Consider the following 27,936-nt stretch of genomic DNA (forward strand, 5'->3'; position numbering starts at 1 on the left):
TGGGCTCTAATTGCTTAAACTCACCTTCTGTTTTTGTCCCAAAATGAAGGATATGCCTCATAGTTCTGAATATAGAGAGGCATTTGTTACTGGACTTTTCCTTTAACAAAACATCATGGGTGCCTGAGTGGTCAATCAACAGTCCCAGGCACTTTCACCTGCAAACAGCTGGAGAGTTCTAAGCACTGCATAATACCCAACATGATCTGGGAACAGAAGGTGAGTATAAGTAGCAGGAGGGTCGAGGGAAGCAGGCAATTCATTTGCCCTGTGTGGACAAATGTGCAAAGGTTCACTTTAAAGTGGCATCCTAATTAAGCTTTCAAGTGATCACTGGTTTATTTTGCAAATTTTGGATAGCAAACAGTTCACAAAGACTATGGGCATATTCCAATAACATTTTACATCTCCAGCCATGCAGTCTGGGTTACATATGTCAAAAGACACTCAAACCAACTGATCATAAATGCCCCTAGAAATTCCCACCATGTCTTGGGGCAAATGCTCTTAGCCAACTGGTCCCGAGGACAAATGTCAGTAGAAACCCCACTGAACGTGTCATGTGGACAAATGTAATATATAGGGGAATGCTGGAATACATCAGCCAAGAATAACCCACAGTGCACCTAGGCAGTTAAAAAAGAAGGCCTGAAACCAATTTGGCGGAGGGCCTCATGACAGGGGGGAAGGAAGGCATAGAGGCAGGGGTTAATAAAAAAAAAATAATAGGAAAAGTGCGGGAAAATTAAGGGATTGGATTGGTGGGAAAAAGGAAATAAAGGGGGGTGAGAGAGGGAGGGAGACAGCAGTTTGGAGTGAAGACAGAAAGCCTCCCACCCGCCCGCCCTCCCTAATTTATAAGCAAAAAATGTTTTGTCATAGCAGCTGGCGGGGGCGTGTTATTATCATAAGTCCATGGAAGTTAGAGTTCGAAAAGGGGGAATTTACGGGGGGTTGGGACCCATAAGGGTACAGGTACTTCGGTTATGGGTTGCCTTGCATGACACTAAGTTGTGGAGGTAGAACCCGCTAATTGTCCCCGAGGCGGTGTACGGGCGGCTGGGGGCCGGGAAGTAGAGCGGAGTTGCTTGGAAAAGAAGAGGTTGGAGTGGGGGCGTTCATGGACTAAAAAGGGGGAGTGTTTGCCCACTACTTGGCAGACCTAAAAGGTTTTTGTTGTTTTTGGTTATGTAAGATGGTCTTTTATTATCTAAAAGAAATGTGTTATTGTTATCTGTTAAATAAAAGGGGCTGCTATGGCCAATTTTTACCAACAATCGGTGTCATGTTGTTTATTAGTGGTACAGGTGAAAGGTGGGTGGTAATAATTAGTCAAGGTTTAGCAGCTATGACTTCATCTGAAGTACCCTAGTCATGTTTTTTCTGTTTCCTGTACAACCTGTTTACCTGTTTTGTTTTTCAATGCATATATCATTCAAAGCAAAAGCAAATATTCTTAAACATATTAAATCACAGCCAACAATACTATGGGTTGATAATGACCCTACGCATAAAAAAGGTCACCAGCCTTGAGGGCTTTGTTTTACCTATTATTATAGCAAGCTTTTTATGTTATAGACGGACATTATTCTTAAAAAAAAAATGAAATGAAAATTTTGCAATTATTTGCAATATGTAATAGAACAGATCCAGTAGGATGAGGAAAGAAAATCTGGATGGATAGATAGACCATTTATTTTTTCTTGAAACATTCCTTGTAAAAAAGAAAAATATTTCAATATACCTCATTTTACAGTAGTTTCATTTTAATATATACTCAGGGTTCTGCCTTTGTAATTGTCCCTGTCCTGAATACACTGATTTCATACACAGTAATTCTACAGCAATTCAGTGTTTATTATGGCTAATAGCTGCAGGCTTAATGGCAGGGCAGAAGCTTGTTAAGGTTTGTGCCATCGGGGATTATATTTTAATTACACACACCTGTAAGAGACTTATTTTCAATCCTGTTGACTGTGTATATGTCTGATCCGGGTGATGTTAGAATAGGACATGTGCCTCTACGGATTGTTATTTAACCCTAATGGCCCACAGTTTGCTCTGGCAACAGTGTGAATATGTTAGTTAAATAACCAATTCGATTTACCTTACCTCAGATTACCTTCTAAACCCTGTAGAAGCTAACTCCATGAAGAATTAAAAAAAGGCAGCAAATGTGCAAAGCTCTCTAACAGGTATTAAGGGCATCAATCTATCCACAGCAACCAAAAAGGTTTCTGGCTGCCATGTGTTGTTGTATTTTCACTGCATTACAATAGTCCCACACTATGCCACGTTTTGTATTGTCAGCTACATCTCAAATATTTATTAATATATTTGAAGTATAATACGTAAACTGAATTTTATATCAATTGGCCTTTTATATTAAAAAAATAGTAAAAATTGCCCTATGCCAGAGTTACTGTTTCTCTTTTATATGCATTTTGGTAACCAAAATTAGTCAATGGTTTAATACCTTAAAGTGATTTTGTCCTCCCACAAAAACATTTATAATAGGATTATAGACAGCATTTTATTAAACTTAACTTTATAATAACTTACTTAACTAATAAATAAATAAAGGAATACCACTGCACTTCTAGATTTAAATTGGCCACAGCCTTTTTATTCGCTTTATTTAAAGTTTATTAGAATATTTAAACCATTTAATATATTATCAACTACTTCTTATTATAACCTTCACCAAACTACCACCCAAGTGGACTTTCATCTTAATTTTTCCTGAAGTCCTCTTCCAAGAAAGAGACTATGCCACATGACATAGACCATACCAAATAAAATAATAATCGTCTTCAAGATGGTCACTAATGATCTTCAGCTCGTGCTGCAACTGGTATTCTGCTTAAGGGCCCCTACTGTCCAGGACCTGTTTCACAGGTAAGTACCCTAAAATACATTAAACAGAAAGAAGACACCAGAGAAGGGGGTTTTATTGGAACAAAGCTACTGCTACTACCGGAATAAAACTCCCTGCTGTCATAATATCAAGTAGGGAGCTAGGCAGTTGCTATACTCCCTCAACATTCCACCTTCTGCTGCCTTCAAACTCCAGTCTCAGCTGTCATGAAAAGATACGGCTAGTCCCTGTTGCCTTCTGTAGCATCATAGTGGTTGGCAAAAAAAACCCACAGAGGTCAGAGAAGGTGTCCAGCAATTGACCATCCTGGAGGTGTAAGATGTAGATGATCTTTTAGCATTCAGCAGCGCAAGCAATGGGAGGGATAATTGTGAATGGGGGCATTTTGTACAACTGTGATGTACAGAACTCCTTTAGATGTGTTTACTGCAATCATTTTTGTTTTTTTTTTGGGGAGGGGTAGGGGATTTTTTCCTAGAACATTTTAGAAAATTACAGTAATTGCAGATTGATTTTTAAAGGTAACTTTTATTACCATTAAATTACAAAATGGTTCAATGTAGCAATTTTTTCTACTGTAATAATGTTCAGATAGAAGTGGAGTTTTCCTTTACATCATATCCCATATTTATGGGTATACCCTCCTCTTACACCAAAACTCCCTATGGTGAAAAAAAAATATGAAAAAAACTTTTTTACTAATTTAAAACAACAGTTACTTGAAGCTTCAGCCAGACTAAAGTCTTCCCTTGTTTTTTCCCTGGTGAGGTCAATTCTCGGGAATCTACGTCATTTTATCTACATCTACCTACACTTTTCTGAATGCACAGCAAAATGACATCAACAAGGGGAGGCAGGAAAATACCTGCATGAGTGCTTCTGCAGCTGTGCAGCAGTGATCCCCCAGACAAGGAAGAAGTGCCGTCAAGGGATATAGGTGAGTGTCAGAATTTTTTAGATTCTGTGGGAGGGATTACAAAGGGGTGAACAGTAAGGGTGGAAGATTTTTGTCTAGAGATAAGCCTTAAGGCGTACGTAAACTCAACATTTTCACTTTACATAAAAGGGTAGACAACCCTATATGTGAAGGGAAAATGCAACACCCCTTAAAAAAAACAAAAAAAACAAAAAAAAAATGCAGTAAGATCATTTTTTTTCTCCCCCTTTACAGGGGGCTACGTCACCCGATTTCAGATCTGCGCGGTGCAAGATCGGGTGACATGCCATGAAGACAGAGGAAGATGGAGGAAGTGAAGAATGAAGATGGTGGCGCCTGGAGCTTCCTCAACGAGGAAGAATTCTAGGACAACGCGGGACTGGATCGTGGGCAGGTCCGGGGACCTGCGGGATTAAATGTAAGTGTAATTTTTTGGTTTTCAGTTTAGTTCCGCTTTAAGTCAACAAACCATTAAATATTTTGATTGGAGTGCAAAACTATTTATTAGAATACATAAACAGAAACAGGATCTCAGATGTTTAGTACTCTCTTAATACAATGTTGTTCAATTGCAGTACAAGTCACTATAAAAAAGATGTTCATTCCAAACAAAATCCAGTGACAAAAATGATTTGTAAATAAGCATTTCTCTTTGGCATTGTAGTTTTAAAAGCATTGATTGGAAGTATAAAATTACCGTGCGGACCACAGGAAGCTTGCTTATTTCATGATAATACTGCAGACGTTTCAATTAAATTCATCAGCTGACCTAACTTTAACTACAAACGCTGGTATATATATATATATATATATATATATATATATATATATACACACTTACTGAAACCCATGTTTAACATTTTTTATTTGTACTTCTGCAGCTAAACATAAAAAGACACAATGAAAAGACTACTTAGCCTACTGTCATATGTTTTCTGGTGGTGATTTTTATACTGAATTGAGCACACCTTTAAGTATTCCCAGGACATTCCACAGAAGCCTGGATTTTATCTGTGACAGGCCCCAAATCACAGACTGGGACACACATGAATATAATTCTGTAGTTTTATCCAGGTTTTTGGGAACATTTTCAAGCTGACAAAACGGCTTTCAAATGTACAAAATCTCTCAAAGGAAAACATTATTTTGATTTGGCAAAGATGATAAGGCATGAATATTAAGTCTTAGCAATGCATTACAGCAATTTAGAAACCATTTGCCTGAAACATCACCCATTAAGGATGGATATGTGGAGTGGATTCAGCTCTTTTACATAAAAGTACAGAGTGACATTGAATATACATTAACAGGGTTAGCTACTCTGGCATTTAGCAGCATATCAAAGTGTTGCAGCAATAAGGAAGCACTTATTCATGCAACGCCTTGCTATCACAAATCAAGATATGTTTAGCAAACACTTAATTATTTAGAGACTTCTCAATGAGAATGCGATCCTAAGCATTCACCTATTAGCATATTGCATTTTATATGGGATATTAAGTTAAAATAGATGCTTGTGCCAAGTGATATAGTAGAATATTTCTTCACTAAGCAAAGCAGCAAATATTGCCTATAAAGATTTTGGGATGTGTTAACGAAGCAGGGAATGTGTCCTTCTTTACACGTTTTGGTAAACCTTCTTCCTCACCTACAAAACACTAATTGAACTGAGCCAACTAACTTTACACAACTTCTTCTGTTTAAAAAGTTATAGTGCCTATCATAAAATGTACCATTTACCAAAAGTTACAATGCAGTGAAGTTTACATTAACCATAAACTTTGTCAAATCTAATCCACAAAATTAGTAAAATGCACAAAGCTTCATACAAAGATAAGGATTTTTTATTCTCAGCCATGTCATTGTAATTTTTTATCTATCTTAAGGTTACAGTTCTGTTTTTCAAAAGTCAGAAGTTTGTGAATTGTGGACTGCATTTAGCATGGTATTTTGATATCATCCTGGCATCTTACAATACTTGTTGTATGCTACTCATTGGTGTGTGAGGTTAGTCAGCAAATAGCTAATATAAAACTCAATTCACACTGTTAACATATCAGGTAAACAAGCCTTAATAATAAACAAATTACGTTTTTTTTTTTTGCAAAACTTATTGTAGTTTTATTGCATACTGCAGTTAATGAAACCAGTATGAGGATTAGTCTCAAGGTGGAGGTCATTTTAGCTTTGCCCCATTTGGATCAGAAAACAGTTTTTTCTTGTGGTTTCTTAATGTCTGTGGAAACCCACAAACTTTCTGACTGTTACCAGTCCTCAGAATAATAGAGTCCTTGGTACTGTCACAATGATTAATCAACTGTTCTTCATAAGCAAAAAAAGGATCAATCCTGTTACCTATAAAATAGGAAGCTACTAAACCTCACTTAGACTTTGGGGTGCCCTTTTCCAGGTAAGCATTCAAGTGTTGGGTGCCATTTTTTTATTGCATCAGCAAGAGGGATGGACAGACCTAAAAAAAAATTGGACTTGAAATCAACCTGTAATACCTGTATTCTTCAGATAATATCCACCACTTGGATGCATTAGCAGGCACATTTAAATGCTTTGTGTACCCTATGCGCCTAATTTTTAGGAGCTCTCCAGGGCTGGAGAGGATAAACTTTTATCAGTGAACCTGGGTGATCCAGCCAACCTGAAATGAATCTGGTCCAGGATTGAAACCATTTGCTAACAAATAGCAAATGACTTAAGAAGTTGTTTTCAGGTTTGCTGGATCAACCAGCTTCATTGATGAAAGTGTATCTTCTCCAGCCTTGGAGAGCTTTATTAATTAGGCTTCATGTTGGAGATATGAAATTGGCACCATGATGGACCAATAGTAAAGAGTTCAAAGGGGTATCAAAGTAGGTATCTTCTTTGCCGAGTGCCTTGAGTTTAACAGCCGTCCAAATCCTGTTGATTGTGAAGTTTACACACCTGATTTGTAAATCAACAGTTATGCTAAAATAGCTAATCTATTACAATAAAATAAAAAAAAATTATTCTATTTGTTTCAGTACTATCAGGCTCATATTATACTGTATGGGATCTTTTAAACCCGTACCCTGTGAAAATGGAGGTGGATCATCTTTTACCCTCTCACATCCTTGAAAGAAAGTGCAATCAATACAAGGTTGTGAAGAGGTCATGAAAACCTAGGTCCTATTATAATAAATTAGATTTTTTTTCTACCACTGGAAAAAATTCACACAGTAGTGAATGTTATCTAAAAGGACTTCATTGCTGCTGTAATTTTATCTGAACCTGTGCTACTGATACTATTCTTATCAATATATTTGTTTTATAGAAAGCCTATGTACAGGTACATAATTAATAGACAGTAATTGCATATTTTACAACCAGCCACGAAATAGATTTCACATTTTTGTAGTACATGTAACATATAAATTAGGGATCAGTTAGTGTTACATATTCTTTATCATTGATGTTTTTGGTAAGTTTAATAATAACAATATGTCCAATTGAGATATCTTTAAAAGTTATCAAAATCTAAAGTGATTTTCTGAACAGCTGAGTGAAGGTGGGAGTGAACAGAAAATTTTCCCAGCTTCCTAATACTCGTCTTTTAATCAAAAGGAACAGGCTGTTGAACATCATTTGATTTTGAATTTTCAGCACCAACAATTTGGCACATTGGAAATGTTTCAAAGCATTCATTGTGCTACAATTGCAATGAAACCGTGTCATTGCTAAGAAGGTATCTATCACCATGTTATTATAAAACATATTGTAATTATACCATGCTTAAGGGTTAGGTTCATATTAGTGGACCACTGTCACAAGAATCATCACATTCTAAATGTGACTAACACATGTGGTGATGTAATGTAATGTCTACACTTTGCATACTAATGAAAAAAATAAAGCATCAGTTTACTATTGTGCTGACTTTAAATACAATTTGTTGCCTTGATAAAGGGGACCATTGCACCCTGGAAGCACAATGTCAGTATAAACCACAGGATTTTTAAAGAACCTTGTCATCTGGATTAGAAAACTGACTTTACAAAATTATAATCTTAATCCTAAATATAATCCTAATCCTAATGCAAGTGTAATGACGGTATAACACATAGGAGAAAGGTTATCCAAGACAACATTTTGTGCACCAAAAACTAGCAGGTGAATTTTCAATAACTAAAAACATACTACCCTACAATGGCAATGGCACAGGAATCTGTAATGCATGCATTCCGTCATCTGTTAATTAGTTGAAAATTGCTTTTTGAAATGCCTAATTTAGCATTATAGGAATATATATATATATATATATATATATATACATATATTCCAATATATATATAAATATATATATATTGTATATACAGACTTGGAAATCCTTTTCCTTTTCTTCTGGCTGGAGGCTGACTGGGAAAGTAGTCCTAGTATTCTCCTGCCTGCGCCCCTGGTCTTTTTCTTATTCTATATATATAAAATTGGATGTATGTGTGTATGTTCCACCATCACTCGAAACCGCATGGAGACATTTAAACCAAACTTGCCGTACATATGACTTAGTCTCATGTGAGTGCACCAGTCATCTTTGTACAACGCTGTGCTATATGTCAGAGCTATATTTGGATGTGTGTATGTCATCACTAGGAAATGAATGGAAACATTTCAACCAAGCTTGCTATGTTCCACCATCACTCGGAAACGCATCATGACATTTAATTCAAACTTGCTGGACATATGACACCGCTGATCTTTGTACAGCGCTGTGGTATATGTCAGAGGTACAGTATATAAATGTATAAAATTAATGTGTGACTGTGGGGGGACATTAGACTGTCAGCTGTACAGAGCTCTGTACATAGACTGATGGGTCTAGCTCAGTGTTTCATTGTACAGCACTATGGTATATGTCAGAGCTATATAAATCTATATATATATAAAATTAGATTTATGCATGTATGTATGTATGTACGTATGTATGTATGTTCCACCATTGAAAATGCATGGAGACATTTCAACCAAACTTGCCATACATATGACTGAGACTCATGTGAGTGCACCAGTCATCTTTGTCCAATGCTGTGCTATATGTCAGAACTATATTTGGATGTATGTTGGATGTATGTATGTAAGTATGTGTGTATGTCATCACTAGGAAGCGCATGGAGACATTTCAACCAAACTTGCTATGTTCCACCATCAATCGGCAATGCATAGAGACATTTTAACCAAACTTGCCGGACATATGACACAACTGATCTTTGTACAGTGCTGTGGTATATGTCAGAGGTATATAAATGTATAATAATAGTATGTGACTGGGGGGGGGGGGACATTAGGATGTCAGCACCTCTGTACAGACACTGATGGGTCTAGCTTGGTGTTTCATTGTACAGCACTATGGTATATGTGATAACTATAAAAAAATTTATATATATAATATTGCCTTTGTGTATGTGATCACTAGGAAATGCATAGAGACATTTCAACCAAACTTGCTAGACAAATGACTCATGTGAGTGCACCGCTGATCGTACACCGCTGTGGTATATGTCAGAGCTATATTTGCATGTGTGTATGTATATATGTATGTATGTGTGTATGTATTACTCAGTGACAGTGTGCCTTTTGCTTATATTTTTACATTTTTTTTTTTGGACTCTTTTACAAATTTCTGGTCTGTAATAATGCCTTTGAGAAAATGTAAGGCAATTGGAGGAGTGCAATCAAAGGCAAAAAAAATTAAACAACACCATAGACAAGAAAATCCCGAGGACAGGAATAGAAGAGTTGCCAAGCTACTACATCTAGAGCTTCAGAGACAGTACAACAGCATAAGGCCCGACTACAGGATAAAAGAGATAGAGCTACTACATCTAGAGCTTCAGAGACGGTGCAACAGTGTGAGACCCGAGTACAGGAAATGAGAGAAAGAGCAACTACAGCTAGAGCTTCAGAGACAGTACAACAGCGACAGTGCAACAGATAATTTTAAAGCAAAACAAGAAAGTACATCTGGGGGATGAACGTGCTCTAATTTTCTCTAAAAATGACTTGAAATCTGAGAAGGTAGGTTACCAGATGTCTACAAAATAAACAATCAATTAGTTGACATGTTACCAGGCGTAGTCACTGAATACAAGTCTATCGATACCGTAGTAGATGCCGATGAGGTTATCAATTTCCCATCAAAATTCCTAAACTTACTTGATCTGGCTGGATTACCACCACATCTTCTTTTACCTAAAGTTGGCTTTCCGATTATTTTACTATGCAACCTCGACCCACGAAAACTTTGCAACAGCACAAGGCTTTGTGTTAAGAAGCAGTGGTATCCCACAGATACCACTCATTCCCACGGATCTCCCTTTTCAATTTAGGAGATTACAAATTCCAGTGAGACTTTCGTTATCTATCACAATCAACAAGTCAAAGGGCCAGACTATTACGTACAGCGGAGTGGATTTGAGATCGCCCTGTTTCTCCCACAGACAACTTTATGTTGCTTGCTCAAGGGTGGGTTCGCCCAAGAATTTATTTATTCCTGCCCCTGGAGGTAAAACTAAAAATGTTGTTTATAATCAAGTTTTGTGTTAAAGTAATATTATAGCCAATTTGTCAAAGATTTTACATTATATTTTGTACATTGTACTTCTACTTCTAAAACCTGTAAAAAAAACATTTATTTGAATTAACACTATAGCTTTATTTGATTCCTTTTCCTGTATAATATAAGATTGCAATAATATTTATTGCAATCAGCTAGTGCTTTAAATAAAATGATAGCTAAAAAGTATTTTGTTGTGTGGGTTCCAAAGAAAACCTACATTATTGCTTTCTTTATGTGTGCTGTCACTTGTTAGAGATATTCAGGCAGCTGAAGAAGTTGGTGCATGTAAATAAATACAGATTTCTGGTTACAATAAGAACCACCAATAGTGTCCATTCTGTAGTACACTGAAAGTAAAATAATCCTGCAGTGTTGCCACATGGTCCATAGAGTAAAGGCAATTACGGTAAATAATTTATTTAGAATAATTTGAATAAAATAATACTTACAATGCCAACCAGAAGTTTTCAGCAGAAATGCATACCTAATATGATTTTTCTAGTTTGAACATTAAGTTAGTCCTCCCAAAAAATGTTTTTTTAAATTATAGTTGGCGTCTGATAGGCTTAGTCACATGCCCTGTCATAATTTATGTCTTGACTATTCCAAAAGAGAGGGGGTGACCCTTTGTAGTTGTCATAAAAGGTGACTTGCATGTTTTTTTTATTCTGTGACATCCAGTAAAACTATTCCCTCACTTCCTGACTGTTTGACAGTGCTACAGGAAATAATGTGTGGAAGCATTACCAGAGGGCACAAATAAAACAGAGGGCACAAATGGCAAGTAAACTATGACATAGGCTCTAACCCAGCATTTCTCAACCTACAAGCTAGCAAAGTACTTTCTTGTATTAAAAGAGGAATAGACTGCAGAGATGGAGACATTATCCTGCCCCTGTACAAAGCATTGGTCATACAACATCTGGAGTAGTTTTGGGCACCAGTTGACAAAAAACATTGTGGAATTGGAGAGAGTGCAGAAAAGGGCAACTAAACCAATAAAAGGAATGGAGGAGCTCAGCTATGCAGAGAGATTAGCTGAACTGAAACTATTCTCCCTTGAGAAGAGACGTTTAATGGGGATATGATCACTTGGTATAAATATATAAATGGTCCATATAGAGAACTCTTTTCCCAATTATACACTTTGAGGTCATTATAAAGAACAAGAGGGCACTCTTTGTGTCTGGAGGAAAAGAAGTTTAATCTCCGGATAAGGAAGGGATTCTTCACTGTAAGGTCTGTGAAAATGTGGAATCGACTCCCTCAGGAAATAGTTTCAGCAACTACTATACATTGCTTTAAGAAAAAGCTGGATGCTTTTCTAGAAGCACAGAATATAATTGGGTATTTAGTCTTTAAAGTAAAAAATAACAACGACCGTTGTTTCAGGGAACATCAGATTAGAAGGAATTTTTTTCCCCTGTTGGAGCAAACTGTACCAGGGGTTTTTTTGGCTTCCTCTGGACCAACTATTTCCTTAGGGTTTTATATCTGGGATATGTTTATTTCCCTAGTGGTTGAACTTGATGGGCTTATGTTTTTTTTCAACCTGATCTACTATGTAACTATATAACTATGTAAAAAAATGGGGGAATCCTTAAAATACCTTTCAGGTTTTAGGAAACCCCTTCCGTAATTACTACATCCACAACTCACAGTATGTTATTCTGGTGGTCAACGGGAAGAATGCCTCTTACATTGTTGGCCAATGGGAATAATGTCACCCCTGCAGATAGCCAAAACGATCATTGATATAACGTAAACTGACCTGAGAAGTATAAATTGCTCATTGAGCAAGGAAGCCCTAGCAACCTCTGGAGGAACCGTGGTTGAGAAACACCGATCTAGGCCTTCCCAATTCCATCCAAAATGAAATAGAATATATTACTTGATCTTTAATTTTCCAGTAACTACCCAAAACTAAACAATATTTCTTCCCAATACCAAGAAAATGTGAATGCGAATGCATTTCATAAACAAGTCAAAGCACCTGAAAAAGTAAGCCAACCTACTTACCCCCATACAGCATTCAATTTGTTTCTATATCTAAAGCTCAAATGATTGTTGTCTGAGGTGAATGATTGTGCTTAGCTCTGACGAAAACCTAATGTGTGTACAACAGTCCCCCAAAGTCGGGGTGCCACTTACTCACTCCCCCCTCCACTCTTCATAGAGAAAAATGTATCTGTACAGGGCCTAACACCTAGGCATCTGGATGCTAAAACAGATTTCCAATTCTGATCTGATAAAACTATCAGATAGGAAATTAATCTGAAGGGAATTGAACAACTAACTGATCAAAAGAGATTTTTTTGGTGGTTATGGATAGATTGAAAGTATTGGTAAATATTGAATACAAGTACAGAAATTGTATCATGTGTATGAAAGGATGAGTACATCGGTTTGAAAGATATCAAACATTATGAATTCTTCTCTCATATATACATAAATATCTTTGCCGTTATAAGTCAGATTTGCATGCTAGTACTTGCTGATCACAGGATTCAAAATACTTTTGTACATGTAATGTATTTGTAATATAAATATTGTAATATGGCCGTGCCCTACCAATCCCACAATTCCTCAGTCTTTTCCCATATAAAATAGCCAGGAAAAAGGGTTAAAGTTAGTTGGATACAGGATATACAGCATATGACTGTGAAGATAGGATCTTCTTGTAATATCCTGCACATATTTATATTGATCTAGTGCCAGAGTCTTCTTCTTACAAGTGTATTGTAGATCTTAATGTGGAATTTTTTGCATGCAGCAGAATTGCTGTCGTCTTTTTACTTGTCTCATATCTAGACTTGAAATCCTTGTCTGAACATAGCTTACAATCTCATTATAATCTTCATTTTAAAACCCAGCATCTGTTCCAAAGCTAAGCCTCTGCAAACAAAATATATAAAGCAGAGCCATAAATATGACACAACAGTCTGTACATGCAGGTTGTTCTAGAGAAAGGACTTTATTTTTCACTAGAGGAGCCGACCGAGATGAAATCCCATTGTCACTGATGTATGCATGTATAATATTGTTTTATTTATGTATCAGTGACACAGTATCCATATTTATTACAGAGGCATAGCAATGTTCTATGATATGAGCTTTGAGTGTTACTGTTCTGCTGTATTTATTTTAAGAATGTAAACAGTTTGTGATGCATACCCCAAACTCAATTATTAATTCTACAACCCAATATTAATATAGCCAAATTATTATTTATAAACAGTATTTATATAGTGCCAACACATCACAGAGCACTGTACATTAAATATGTTCCTTCAAACATTCCCTGGTGGGAATCAATTACTGCCCTTGAAACTCATGGACTTGGTAGATTTCCATGAGGGAATGTTTGAAAGGGAATGTCTGATCACTGTTATAAAAAATGAGCCCTATAACTATAACCTTGCAGCAGTAAAATACTTGGATTTGTCTTCTCAGTAGGTAAAACAATTCCAGGTACCATTGTTATCTGGTTTGACCTTAACGTAGAACATTCATTAAAATAAAATAAAAAACACAATTACCTTAACTTTCGCAGATTCCCTGATCTTTGATTCGGGCCCATGCCATTCTGGATTCCTATTTCCACCAGGAGCCGCCATCTTCTTTTCATATCCTAGGAGGCTCTGCGCTCCCACTCAGTCTTTACCATGGTAAAAACAGAAAGAAAAGGACTTCCCCTATTTATATTTATTAAAAGGGTTATCTATTCTTTTATATAAAGTGAAAATTTTGGTAATAGGTCCACTTTAACTCTTTTTTATTTTGGCCTGATAAAGGAAAAGGTAATTTTAAAAATACCAATCTACTGACAGCATCAACCAACAAAAACTATAATATGGGGGTTTAGAAAAACAAACACTGTGTGAATGCTATTGACAGACTGCATTATATATGTAATTTTTGGATTGGGTCTATTGTTCCAATTTTTTGTACTAAACACATTCATTGTCCCAGTATAAAAATGGCTCTTTCAATAAATCACAATGAGATTGTCCTTCAAATTTCAGTTTCCCTAATACCTGAAATGAAACAAATGTTATTCTTTATTGAAATGGAATTTTATTTGTATTTTTTTACCTGTATAAAATGATATCTGTATGACATATGGTAGAGCTTGGCTATATTTTTTTCACCTCCAAGAATAGACCTAGAACCTGGTGAAAATGTTGCTTGTGCGCAGGAGTTACATCATCGATGGCCTATTGTCCAAGGAGGATAGGTGAAGGAGTCCTAAAAATGGCAGCTTGGGAGAATGCAGCAATGTGAGGATACTGGACCTGTCAACCTTGCATAGTGCTAAGAAAAAGGATGGTATGTGCCGTAATCTACAACTATACTGCGCTTAGTTGCCAATTCTGGTAAAAGCTCACTAACACCATTATTATTTTTATTTCAAAGACAACAAGAACGTAAAATGATTGACTGTGGATCTGGAAATGTATCATGTTGTTGTTGTGGACAGGAAAATTTGTCAATCACCAGGGCTGAAGGATAATATGTTAAAATGGCATATGCCTCTTAAGTCCATTAGCTGAAGAAATGTGATATTACAGTGTCAGTTTAACTCATCTAGATTTTCTACTATCGATTAGCAGAATTTGATATATAAGCTGCCCCATGTTTTATCCAGGATTTTCTAGAAAATAGCAGGTGTTAAACTGAAGTAATTACATAGCTCTGCTTTTGTATTAAATTACATACTTGCAAGAAGTATTGTAAGAAACTTTCCTTTTATATTAATGTAATAAAGCAAATATACAGGTTTTCTTACATAGGTAAATGTGTACCAGACCACTGAAGTCCACTACGATTTTTTTTGTTTCAGTCAGTAAAAAAGACATTTCTATTAATTGAAATGAGTGGCTACATGAAGACATTCATTCCAGGTTTGCTGGATCACCCAGATTCACTGGTAAATGTGTATCTTCTCCAGCCTTGGAGAGCTTTAATAAATCAGGCCCATTGTCTTGACAGCTTTGTAAAGCCGCATACACACGTGCAATAATAGCCGTTGGAAAAGATCTTTCACGATCCTTTCCAACGACTATAATTGCAAGATGCATGAACAAGTGCTGTACATACAGCACCCTTCTGCTTTATGTCATGGGAAGGGGGAGAGCGACGGCGTGGCACCCTGCTGCGCGCTCTCTCCCTTCCCTTGCATTAGGATTGTTAGTCGTCCATCGTCTGTGGATTCACCAGGACGGTCGTTTAGACGATGGATGACTGGCACTGTACACACGCCAGATCCTCGTCCGATATCAGCCCTGAGTCGATTATCGGGCGAGAACTGTGTGTACGTAGCTTAAGACACAGTATACTTAGAACAGGCAATTCTGTTGTATTGATATTCTGATAATACCTTTTCCGTCACTCATTAATTTATTATACTTTCATTTTCAGGTTTATATGCACATACGTTAGATCATAAGTAAATAAACCCACGGGGGCTCCTATTTTTTTCTTTTGCACATTTTAATTCAAACATAATTGTATTGATCTTGGTGGTATTTCTGAACATGAATCACATAAAGATTTGCCTAGATAAACACAGATTGCCATAATCGGTCATTGTAGCCATACAATCCACATTAAAGGAGCTAGCCACGGTCCTGAAAATGTATTTGACGCTACAACATCAATAAAAATTTCTGTTGAAAAACACTCTTTTATCTACCTGAAATGTCACACAATGCATCAAAAAATACATCTTATTGCAAAAATAATCTTATAATGTCAGCCTGTAATACACATTGTGCTGAAGAAAAATATCTATTAAATTACAATTGAATATGTTCTCACCAGTCTGGATGGTTTTAATACATAAACCTGTGTAAGTGACATGTTTAATAATTCATACACATTATGGTTTTTGTTTTTGGTTTTTGGGAAAATTGTTGCAAGCTTTTAAATTGATTAGCTGACTGATTTCTGAAACCATATTTAATACTACATTAATGACATATGACTATGGTAGGGACATTAGATTGTGAGCTCCTTTGAGGGCCAGTTAGTGACACGACTATGGACTTTGTACAGCGCTGCGTAATATGAAGGCACTATATAAATACTGTGTAATAATAATGTTTTTTTTTTTTAGAAATGGGATCTTTGTCACCAGTGTCACTGTTGTAGACTGACAATATATGACTTTGTGTGAGCTGAAGTAGCAAGATCTGAAGTCAGCCCTACCATTTGTATGTTGGTAAACTACTGAATACCTTCTCCTTACAGATTAAGGAGTAATTTTTCTGTAGTTCATAAGAACTGGGATAGTCCAAAGAGATAACACAGAAAGTGTGCACAGGACACACAAAAGCTTTATATTGACGATACATTCAATGGTTTGTTGGACTAAACAAATCTAACAAAACAGTTTTAAAAGGGAGTAAATGAAAGACATTCATTTTTCAAGCTTTACAAATACTTTAAATGATCCCTTTTGCACAGCAACCAATTTGAAAGTATTTTCCTCTTCCCCTTCATGGTCAGCCTTGAAATGATAGGACCAGCACTTAATGATAAAGGTTGAGTAGATGTACACACACAATGTAAAAATGGCTACAACAGACAAGTGCCATCTGTTGTCTATTGATGCTTTTTCTTATGGCTGTTTGGGTATCTGTCTCTCTTTTCATACAAAGGTTCCTGTAATGTATTTAACTTTTTTTCCTACAGGAGATAAGGGCTGACCCCACTGGCACTAACACAAGTGTATATACCAGACTGCACATTTACAGATTTTGAAATATTCTAATTGTTAGCAATGAAACCAAATTATTCAAGTAATAATAAAATATTGTGTTTGCTGAAAGTTCTTCTTATAGGAAATGAAAAGGTATGCTAAAAAAGTTTCCAGCTGAAAACAAATGCAGCACCCGACTGATAATCTGCAAACTATTTAAACATTCTAATTAATAACTATTGGAGTGCAAATTATGATTCCCACAAAACAATTCAATGCAATAAGGACACAAGCTAATATCAGCTTAGATCATAGAATATATTAGAAACTGATTTGAACTGTTTTTTAAACTAGAGTTTTTCAACTAGGGTCCCTCCAGAGGTTGCTAGAGATTCCCCGAACAATAAGCAATTTAGATCTGATTTATAATTATTAATAATTTTTTTTGGCTATCTGTAAGGGTGACATTCTTCTCACTGGCCAACAATATAAGAGGGATTCTTCCCATGACCACAACTTCAATGTGAGCTGTTGATATAGTAAATATAGCCCGGGGTATAGCCAGAGTTCCCCAAGATCTGAAAGTTATTTCAAGTTTGTTTAAAAGGTTGAGAAAGTCTGGTCTATACTATCTGGTCTGAACTATACATTATTAGCACACATAGTGGGGGAAAGAACAGATGGTGGCAGCCAGAATTGATATTTGATTACAGCAGTACCATTTGATGTGCTTGATTTTCTAAAGGTTACTATTTACCTTGCCACAATAAACAAGAACAGTTGTATTTTGCTTGTCTTATACTGTACAATCCATGAAGTTTTTGAAAGGCTTTTGTGATATTTAGCAGCTAAAATACAAAACAGCTTCAGGCCCAAATATCTTTATAAAAATACTGAATGAAGATATACTTTATAGTTCAGTTAAGGTGAAACTTACAATTTGAACCATAACAGACACAAGCACATTTAAAGCTTTATCCTCAGCAACCTAATCTAGATATATTTGTATCCATAAACGAAAGACTTGATATCATTCAGTATGTCAGTGTTTATAGTATATCATTGTCCTAAGTATGTCAGCATTTTAAATATTTACTCTTTAGTTTCACAGTGCTACGTTTAATCAGCAAATCAGTATACAAAAAAATGGTAATCCAAAAATATAGACAGACACAATCAATCTTTTTTTGTTTTAAACAAACTTTGGTGGATATGCAGCTTTTAGTGAACTGGAGTATTTCTTAACATTATTGTTATTAATAGGCTGCAGAAACAAACAACATTCCCTGAAAGGAATGGATTGCCTGGTATAATCACACAAATCTTAAATCCTGGATTTGTAGAAAGCATAACTCCACTTTGTTCTATTTAAAACCTAAAAATGCACCTGTTCAACAAATTTGTAATGCAAATATCCAATCAGCCAATCACATGGCAGCAATTCAGTACATTTGGGTATGTGAATACTGGCAAGATGACCTGCTAAAGTTTACACTGTTCATTAAAATGGGGTAGAAAGGTAATTTAGGTGATTTTGAATGGGGCATGGTTGTTTAAAATTGATAGAAAGGAAACAGTAACTCGGATAACGTTTTACAATCAAGGTGTGCAGGCGAGCATCTCTGAATAGACAACATGTCAAATCTCCAAGCAGATGGGCTACAGAAGCAGGAGGAAACACCCCACCTGTCAGTTAACAGGCACTCCTGAGGCTACAGTTTGCAGAGGCTCACCAATACTGGACAAGAGAAAAATGTTGCCTGGTCTGATATTGCACTTTGGAGGATATTGCACTTTGAGCCTACCTAAGTTTTGCAGCTGAGTATGTCCATGCCTTTATAACTGCAGTGTACCCATCTTCTGATGGCTATTTGCAGCAGGATAACATACCATGTCACAAAGCTCAAATCATCTCAAACTAGTTTGTTGAACATGACAAAGAGCTTGTTGTTATATCCTCCGCATTTACCATATCTCAGTCCAATAGAGCACAGCATGCGGTGGAACTGAAGATTTGCATCATGGATGTGCAGCTAACATATCTGCAGCAACTGCGTGATGTTAGGACATCAATATGTATCAAATCCCTTAGGAATTGTTATGCAAGCGGGTGTGGACCCACTGTGCCACTGACTGGTTATACTCCGGAGGGGCGTGACTAAGCAGCTACCAGGTCTTCGCTAGAGCCCCTGATGGTGGGGATAGGCTTGGGCTGCGGGGTAGCTGCCAGGTGCCACTCCAGAGCAATCCCCAGGCCAGTGGCAGCTGACCACAGGAGTCAGGAAGCAAGGATCCAAGATCAAGATCAGGCGGCAATCAGGCGAAGTCCAGAAACGTAATCCAAGGTCAGGGTCAGGCGGCAAACAGGCAAAGTCCAAAACGTATCCGAGGTCAGGGTCAGGCAGCAAACAGGCAGAGTCCAAAATCGTCAGCAAGGTCCGGTACACGGTAGAGCAAAACAGGAACACACCTTAGCACAGAGAGTAACACAGAGGAAGCCAGAGATTACTCAGGCAACTTCCTGTAGAAGGAGGTGCCTTTAAGTACCTGCAGGTAATCACCCATAGGCTGGGGAAAACAGAGGGCGTGTGTTACCTCAGACAAGGAGAGACACACCCACACCAGCTCAACACCAGAGCAAGTCTCAACACAGGTATAGAACATAGGAAGGAGGTTACCTGAAAGACAGGACCCGGCGCCCGTGCCTTCGATTAGGAGCAGTGGGCGCCGGCACGACCTGCAGTGCTAACAGGAATGTTTCCAGCGCCTTGTTGAATCTATGCCATGAAGAATTGTGGCAGTTTTGAAAGAAAATGAAGGTCCAATCCAGTACTAGCAAAGTGTACTTAATAAAGTGTTCAGAGAGTAAAAAAAAGTATTACCAAATAAAATTATGTTGAGCAGCACAGGATAAGTAAAATTAGAGTTTGAGCTTCTGTGGTCCTCAGGGTTTCCATTATGTGAAAGTACACAAAGCCTATTTTCACAATATATCACACTTATTTACTTTGTAACTGGTGCTTCCATCTTTTCTTATACTTTTTTTTAGGTCCAGGGTCTTGGGCTGTCTTACTATGCTGAGTGACAATTAGGTATCTCTTACATATTCTTATTCCACGTCAGTGTACAAATTAAAGGATGGGTAGAGAGAATTGAAGGCAAAAGAGACAAAGTCTCTTACCTGCTAGTAGTTATAAAAAAACAACTTTAGTTCTTCTTTAAAACATGGATAAGAATGTCTAGCATAGTACCTACCTGTTCACCAACTGCAAACCAGGGGCAGGCATTAGACAAGCAGGATGTAGCTGCAATATTGTTGCCAAGACCTCCAGTGTGTCTGAAAATACTATTCCTCACCACAAGTGAGATAAAGGACCATGGAAGTTGTATGTTCTTGTCTGATTTGTCTTTTTTTATTTTTGGGACATTTTAGAAAAGGGGCATTTTTTTGTTTTAAGGATAGGCATTTTAAATGTGCATGAGAATACTTTTATTACAGGTATTAAACTCAAGGGCTAAAATATATCAGGAGTTTTACCTTAATACTTAATACACTAAGATTAGTTAGATTCCCATACTGGGACTTGGTGGCCCTTTTAGTATATATAGTATTACTTTACAGTATGTGTTGCTTTGATTTCCTGCATTTTATTGCATTTCCTAGCATTCCTGGTATCAGACTCTTTGTCAGTGATAGGATTATGTTAAAAGAAAATGCATTCTTGGCCATTGGTAAAAAGAACAAATTGCTTTTACAGGGACAATACATTTTCTAATCCTTTTTTCCTTTCCTACTCGGTTGCTGTCCACTGAGGTCTAACACCTTGTTAGCGGCTATCTTTACACATTAATACCCTCATTACAAGGCACTCTCTGCTGATGAATTGCTGCCAGTTTGTCAATAACATTTTTGGGCCAGATGCTTGCTCTTTGGGTGAGTTCCAGTGTTGCAAGATCTCAATAACTCAGTTGTAGCTTGGGAAGTTCAAAAGTTTTTAAGCATTCCATCTTATTGTATAATATTAAAGATTACACTAAAGGGGTTTGTAATGAGTTAAACTGTTTCCACCTTTCTTAACAAAAGGATTAAATGGCTGGAATATCATTGTAAGGAATGTACATATTTGTAAGGATAGGGATAGGCTGTACAAGAAGCTTGGATAGTATTTAGTTCATGGATAAGAGTAGTGAGTTCATTCTTAAAAACTAGTGTAATGGAAATTAGATGTTTTGTTCATAGCAACCATTCAGATTCTGTATTTTGTCTTTTTCACATAACATAATGAAATCAAACTCTTGATTTGTTTCTAATGCACAACAGCAGATTTTTTTTCAAACTTGTATTAAATTATATCCTAAAGAATACCATTATATTAATATTTAGCGATACTGATACTGCTCCACACTGCTAAACATGTTACTTGAGCATTTTCCTGTGGCTAACAGTAAATATTCAAAGCATACGGTATAGAAATCCTTGGGTGATTGAAGACTGCTTTTTTGGTCATTCCTTTGGGTATCTAGCTGTCATATTAAGCGAATGAACACATATGAAACCCAAGTCGTGATGCAGTAGTCATTTTACCACTTTGCAATGTATAGTGGAATGTGTAGTCTTTTTGATTTTTAGTGCAAGATCTGTTTTAATATACCTACTGTAACTGCAGAAATAGAATTCTGGGGATTAATTTGAACATTTTTTCTAAATTAAGTAGGTAGTAATTGTTCTTTAGGTCACCTATAAAGCCATTTTCACCATTAGGAGTACTGATCAACTTCTTTAAAAGAAAGTTTTCTTGGTATTATGAAGAATTCCAGTAGTAATATTGGCACTTTCTGATTATAAAACAATTTAATTATTTCTTATATTTCTGCAGAGCAAACATATTTATTAATCTACATTGTCTATAATCAATAGCAAGCTAGAACTCTACTTCTAAAAGGAGGATACCCCTGGACATGATGCTATCTGCAAGGAAAATCCAAGGAGATTGCATTTACTTGCCATGTTCTTGTAGGTTTCCTCTGGCTCTCTCAGAGACTGTGAGACTACAGAGACTACAGAAACAAAGTGCAGCATGGGCCTTCCACACAATATGGATTTGTGATAAAAATAATAAATGAATAAATCCAATCCAATCCAAAAAGTCTTTAATACCAAGCAAGCATGTACGGTTTAGGATCTTAAAAATTATATTTCCTTTGCTTTGAAATATATATATATATATATATATATATATATATATATATATATAATGATCAAAAATGCTTTATGGTCCACATCAAACATTTTGCCTAGGAAGAATAAATGGTATTAATATAAACTTCAAGAACAGAAAAAAAGTAGGAACCTTTTATATATATCAAAGGATCTACAGAGTATGAATAGAGATGTAGATTTCAAAGAATAGGAGTAACAAAAGCAAAGGTGAGTCTATGAACCTAGCTTTTGTAAGAAATATAAGTATCTCCTTAAAAAAATCAGAAGGCAGTGGACCTATAAGAAAAATATCTAACTATGTGAATTACTATCTAGATAAACATAATCCATAATGTATTAAGTTAATATAAAAATAAGTCCATGTTTAGGATCATAGGCAGTCTAGCAGTTCTAATCACCCCAAAAGTATATTAATAATACTTTTTAAACTTTTTTGGAGAATACTGAATCATGTACATATATATTTTTTGTCACAGTGTCACTTTCAGTTGAATTCCCCCACTAAACACCCATGCACACACGCAAAGGCCAATTAGACAAAAAGAAATTTGTTTTGGTTGGTAAATACAGCCTGATTCATGGAGAGAACACTGACCTAAACCCAAGAAAACATTTAGTGCTCTGTTGGGAATAAAACTCCAGACTTCAGTCCTGTAGAACAACAATATTAACCACTGGGGAAAAATTGGATCTGTTTACACAACAACTTCTGAACTCCTAATGCTAAATTAAACACAGCAAAATGGATAAGATACATAAAAGGGGGTTGTTTTATCTGTCAAATGATATATATTTCTGTAATTTTGGTTCTGGGATTTATACAGCTCTGTCACAGAGTACACCACTCTCTAGAAGAACATGAGAGCTGATTTTTCTCTTCTCCAGTTCAGTAACACAGGTATCCTCCCTATAGACAGTGAAAAGAGAAGCAGCAGACTGATGAGCCTATCATGCTTAGTCATTCTGTTTTTATTAAAAAGCTAAATCCACAAACTATTGGCTCCTTGTGGTGTTATCCCTATCGAGCCAGAGCTCTGCTGTACATGCAATGCAAGAGTCTGACGCTAAGTCAAATTCAGGAGCCTTTACTGCAGCAAAAAATAGTTGGTGTAAGTTGGTGCTCCGCCTATGATGGCACCATGTAAATCCTAATAGAAACAATAGGCAGTAAAACGAAATTTGTAAATAAGGAAAGGAAGGAAATATTACTGTTATGCTATAAAAAAGTAATGTTTCCAGGCCAAAGAAGAACCCTTTATCAGTGTACAGAAACTCACCAGGTCAACTTCACATTAAAGGCTCTATTTATAAAGCACAGAATCAGATATTCCCTTAAACATTCCCTCATGGAAATCCTCCAGGCCCACGTGTTTCAATGGCAGTAATTGATTCTCACCAGGGAATGTCAGATTCCCTGTTTTATAAAAGGAGCCATAAATCCTTTTGCAATTTTGGATAGCCAGGCCTTTAGGCTTTATACTGTACATGTACCTGAGATTCAGCTTTACATTTTTAATGGTATTTAAAAAAGGTTGAGCAGTATTGCTCCTTTTGCATGGTCTTTCATGTCTCTTGCTGTTATGGGGTATGCATGTCAATCTGTTGGAACACAGTGGTTATCAAACATTTGCACATGAAGCTTTTGACATGAAATGGAATGCATTTCACTGGCTTTTTGTGCAATCAAAATGCAACTCAAAAGAATCTGCAGCATCTGAAGAAATGCAAATGCAAAGCAAACACAGCCCCTGAATTGTTAAATACCCTTATAAAGTCAATGGGAAAACTCAGTGGTTTTCCTTATGGGCAAGCCATAGGAAAGACCACTAAGGTTAGCCAGAAAAAGTATGACCTCCATGCTTAAAGCCCTACCCTATGGCTGTTTAATCTAATGATGGTCCTATTACATGTTAAACACACACCTTGTATTCACAAGACAAACCTGTAAAGATAACACGTGTCTTGATATGTGATGTTTTCTGCAGCAATAAGGACTGTCTGTCACTGAAGGGAAATAAAGCGGATCAATGACATACAGATCTGCATATGAATAAAAGAAAACAAAGCACAAGCTCTAATGATTTTGTTATATAGTCTTCTCATGTTTAGGTGTGTGTGGTAGGGGGTTGCCAATGGTTTAGTGATAAGACAGTGCTGGAACCATAGTCCAAGATTTTTGGCAAGTTTAGTTTTAGGACCAATGTAGATGATGATACCAATATCCCTAGGGGTTTAGCTAGCAGAACAACAAAATCTAAAAAATGAATGCCAGTATAGAAAAGTAGTGCCACCCTGCAGGTAGTCCTCATCCCATATGCCAGTAAAAATGTAAACCTTCAATGCTTGATTGGCATGTACTAACACATTACCTTCATTTGCCACATCATGTTTTAAGCCAAAGGGGTCCCCCTTGGCAACGAGTGGGTTATTTCACATCACAGGAACACCTGCAATAAACATTTCACAATAAGTGCTCTGTTCTCCTTCCCTCCCGCAGCACTTTCATCTCTCTCAAGCTTTTAATGACTCCACTGTGGCCGCATGTCACTTAACGCTGTCAAACACAAGCCTAAGCTACTCTCTGCACTTCAGCCTTGGGCATACACACAGCAAGGGGTAGCGCAGAGATCTCTGAGTGCCAACATCTCTCACAGTGTATGGGGACAGAGTGGCAGGTGGCAGGACATTCACTGCAGTGGGCTAATTGACTCCCATTGTTGGTCTAGGGGATTAAATCATAATACCTATTGTAAATATGCCTTAAAGAAACCTTTACTTTCTGAATGCCTCCTGACAAATGGTTTGCTGTGTAACTCTGTATGCAGATATAACCTTTCTCTATTCACAGGAATCTGCCTCATCTCACAATGCACATATATTCCAGACATTTGTGTGACTAATGCATGGAACACAATGTTGAAAAACTGGAAGTGAAGTTGGATAAATCTGGTACTGTTTTCTATTTGTGGCTTGGCTGTTAAAAATGTAAATCAACAGAATCCCACATGGAATATGCAAAAATAGACCCATATAAATATACGGGTGGAAAAAACATGCTCAAAAAACAATGCAGGCAGCCGTCTATCAGACAGAAGGAGTTTACACAGGAATGTCAAAATACGACAGAGTAATGAGCTGATCTAAATGTAAACAGGCCTCATCGAGGAGGTTTGAGATGTACATTTCCCATCCACCTCCTGCCCTTGTTCAAATGATGAGTGATAAAATGTTTATGGGAATCTGGGGATCCTAGCTATGCCTTACATTTAACTCTTATATGGGTTTATTTCCTGCAATTTGACTTTCCCTTTTCAGGAAAAAATTACATTCTTTTTATCAGAAAAATGTGACAGTAAAGAGCCCCATTTGAACAAGCATTCAGAACCTTGGAAGATCACTTTTTGTCATTTATAAATCAAGTTCAGTGCATGTCAGCCAAACTGGCCACCGTCAGTAGGACATTTTTTCTGCATCATCAGCAGAGAAGAATAGCAAATCAGTTAAAGCCTTTACAACTGTTGGAGCGAGGTTCCAATCCTCAGAGAACAGCCAACTTTACTGTGTATAATATCAGCTTGTTGCACAATTGTGCTGGAATTCTTCATGTGTCAAACTTTTTCCATGTGTGGATAATGATAATCTTAATGACAATTCAAATGCAACTAGATGATTTTGGGACTTTGAAGGCATTCAGTCAAGCATAGTGTATACCTTTAATAAATAAAATATTAAACATTAATTTATTCAATACTGAATTAAAATGACATAAAACCATCAAATTGATTGTTACATTCATAAAGTTGGTCTGTTTTATGTTGATAGGCATTAAACGTTCAACGCTTTTCATGGAGCTGAGTCCGCTTCCTCAGGGACAAAATAGCCTATAATTACAGATTAACTCTCAATATAACTTATAATAATCATCACAATTATGTAATTGTAATTCAATATTGAATAAATTAATGTATATTATTTTATTTAATAATGGTGTACACTGTGCTTGATTGAATGCCTTCAAAGTCCCAAAATCATCTAGTTGCATTTGTATTTATGATATTCATTGTGAATGGGGATGTAGCATATGATGCTGCTTTGGTAAAAGAGGAGGAGTTGTCCTAGATTTATTCAAAAATCTTGATGAAAATTACCTACAATACTAATGCTTCAAAAATATAATTAAAAAATCCTAGACTTGACTAGCCTTGATATCCTGTAGATCTATTAATGAACTTTTGGGACAACAGATGTTTCAATTTGGGGTTATTCAAAATATCCAAAGATCACCTAATTATTTGTACAAAAATGTAATTATGAAATAATATTAACATAATATATTATTTAAAAGCATAAAAAATAAAGGAATTTGTCCCTCTGTTAGGACCCTTTATAGGTGCTCTGGTGAGAGGAACATGGAATCCTCCAGTGAATGTAAAGAGATGGGCCTGTAGTTCGAGCACAATGTATGGTCTTTGACAGGCTTAGGGAGGACAGTGATGTGGGCTTCTTGCCATTAAATTTTATTAAAAACACATGCCACAAGCATGTAAACTGTAACAATATCATATAAATGCCAGATGTTGAGCAAACAACTACATGTTAAATAATATGTAGACCAAGTCCCTAAGATGCCACATATGTAAAGTCATTTTTAAAGAAAATTTCAATATAACTAAATCCATAATAATTATTTTAAAAATACCTGGTGAAGGTCATTGCTAGACATCTTCTGTTATGGCATCACTATGTTTTGTTCTTGTCGCCTAGTTGTGCTCCAGTGTTGTTACCCTGACACAAGGACACATAGCTGTTGGGACACACATTATGGAGGCAGGATCCACTGTTGTCCCCATCAGAAAGCATGTATTGAGAGATGTCATTTATCCCTTACTGGAGTGCACTTAAGTAGGGAGTGGTTGCAGATGACATGAGATCAATAGCACTGAGATGAACTAACAGAACCAAAAATTCTATATGATACAATTCAGTAAAACATAACTACATGAATAGGGTTTACATTTACTTTAGGAAGACAGCTCTGGAAGAGCTAGCCCTAAATACTGGTGGCTAGAAACGAAGTAGAATAGAAGCTTTAGTACCTCAAGCAAAACAAAGATGTAAATGTTACATAGTTTATAATAACAGGGTGATAAAGAAACATTTGGATCTGTATATAGTCATTGACAGGCTCACTGAAGCACTTGAGCTACCTATAAATATTGAAGGGTAGTCAGACATTCAGGAAGGATTTAACTACCCTGAGGTGCAACAAATATGACTTCTGTAAATCACACAATAAACTAGCTAAGTTGCATACAGATGTTGGACATATGTCACTGGAAAAATCTTTGTTGATGGTTTCCAGTGTTATTAGAACAAACAAGAGCTGTACAGACATTGCTGTTCAGTTCTATGGAGAGATGTTGGTGGTAGGGGAAAACAAGTGGACAACAACTCATTTCATCCTCCTCAACAGAAAAAGACATTGTTGATCTCTTGCTTGGTAGTTTGCCACCATATTCATTAAAGTTGGTATGGAGTTCTAGTGAGATGCTATTTTTTTGGCTTGTGTCAAATATGTTTGTTGTTACTGTGGACAAACAACTTGTTGATT

Source organism: Pyxicephalus adspersus, chromosome 6 (genome assembly GCF_032062135.1).
Source record: "Pyxicephalus adspersus chromosome 6, UCB_Pads_2.0, whole genome shotgun sequence".
In the NCBI taxonomy this organism is placed as follows: Eukaryota; Metazoa; Chordata; class Amphibia; order Anura; family Pyxicephalidae; genus Pyxicephalus; species Pyxicephalus adspersus.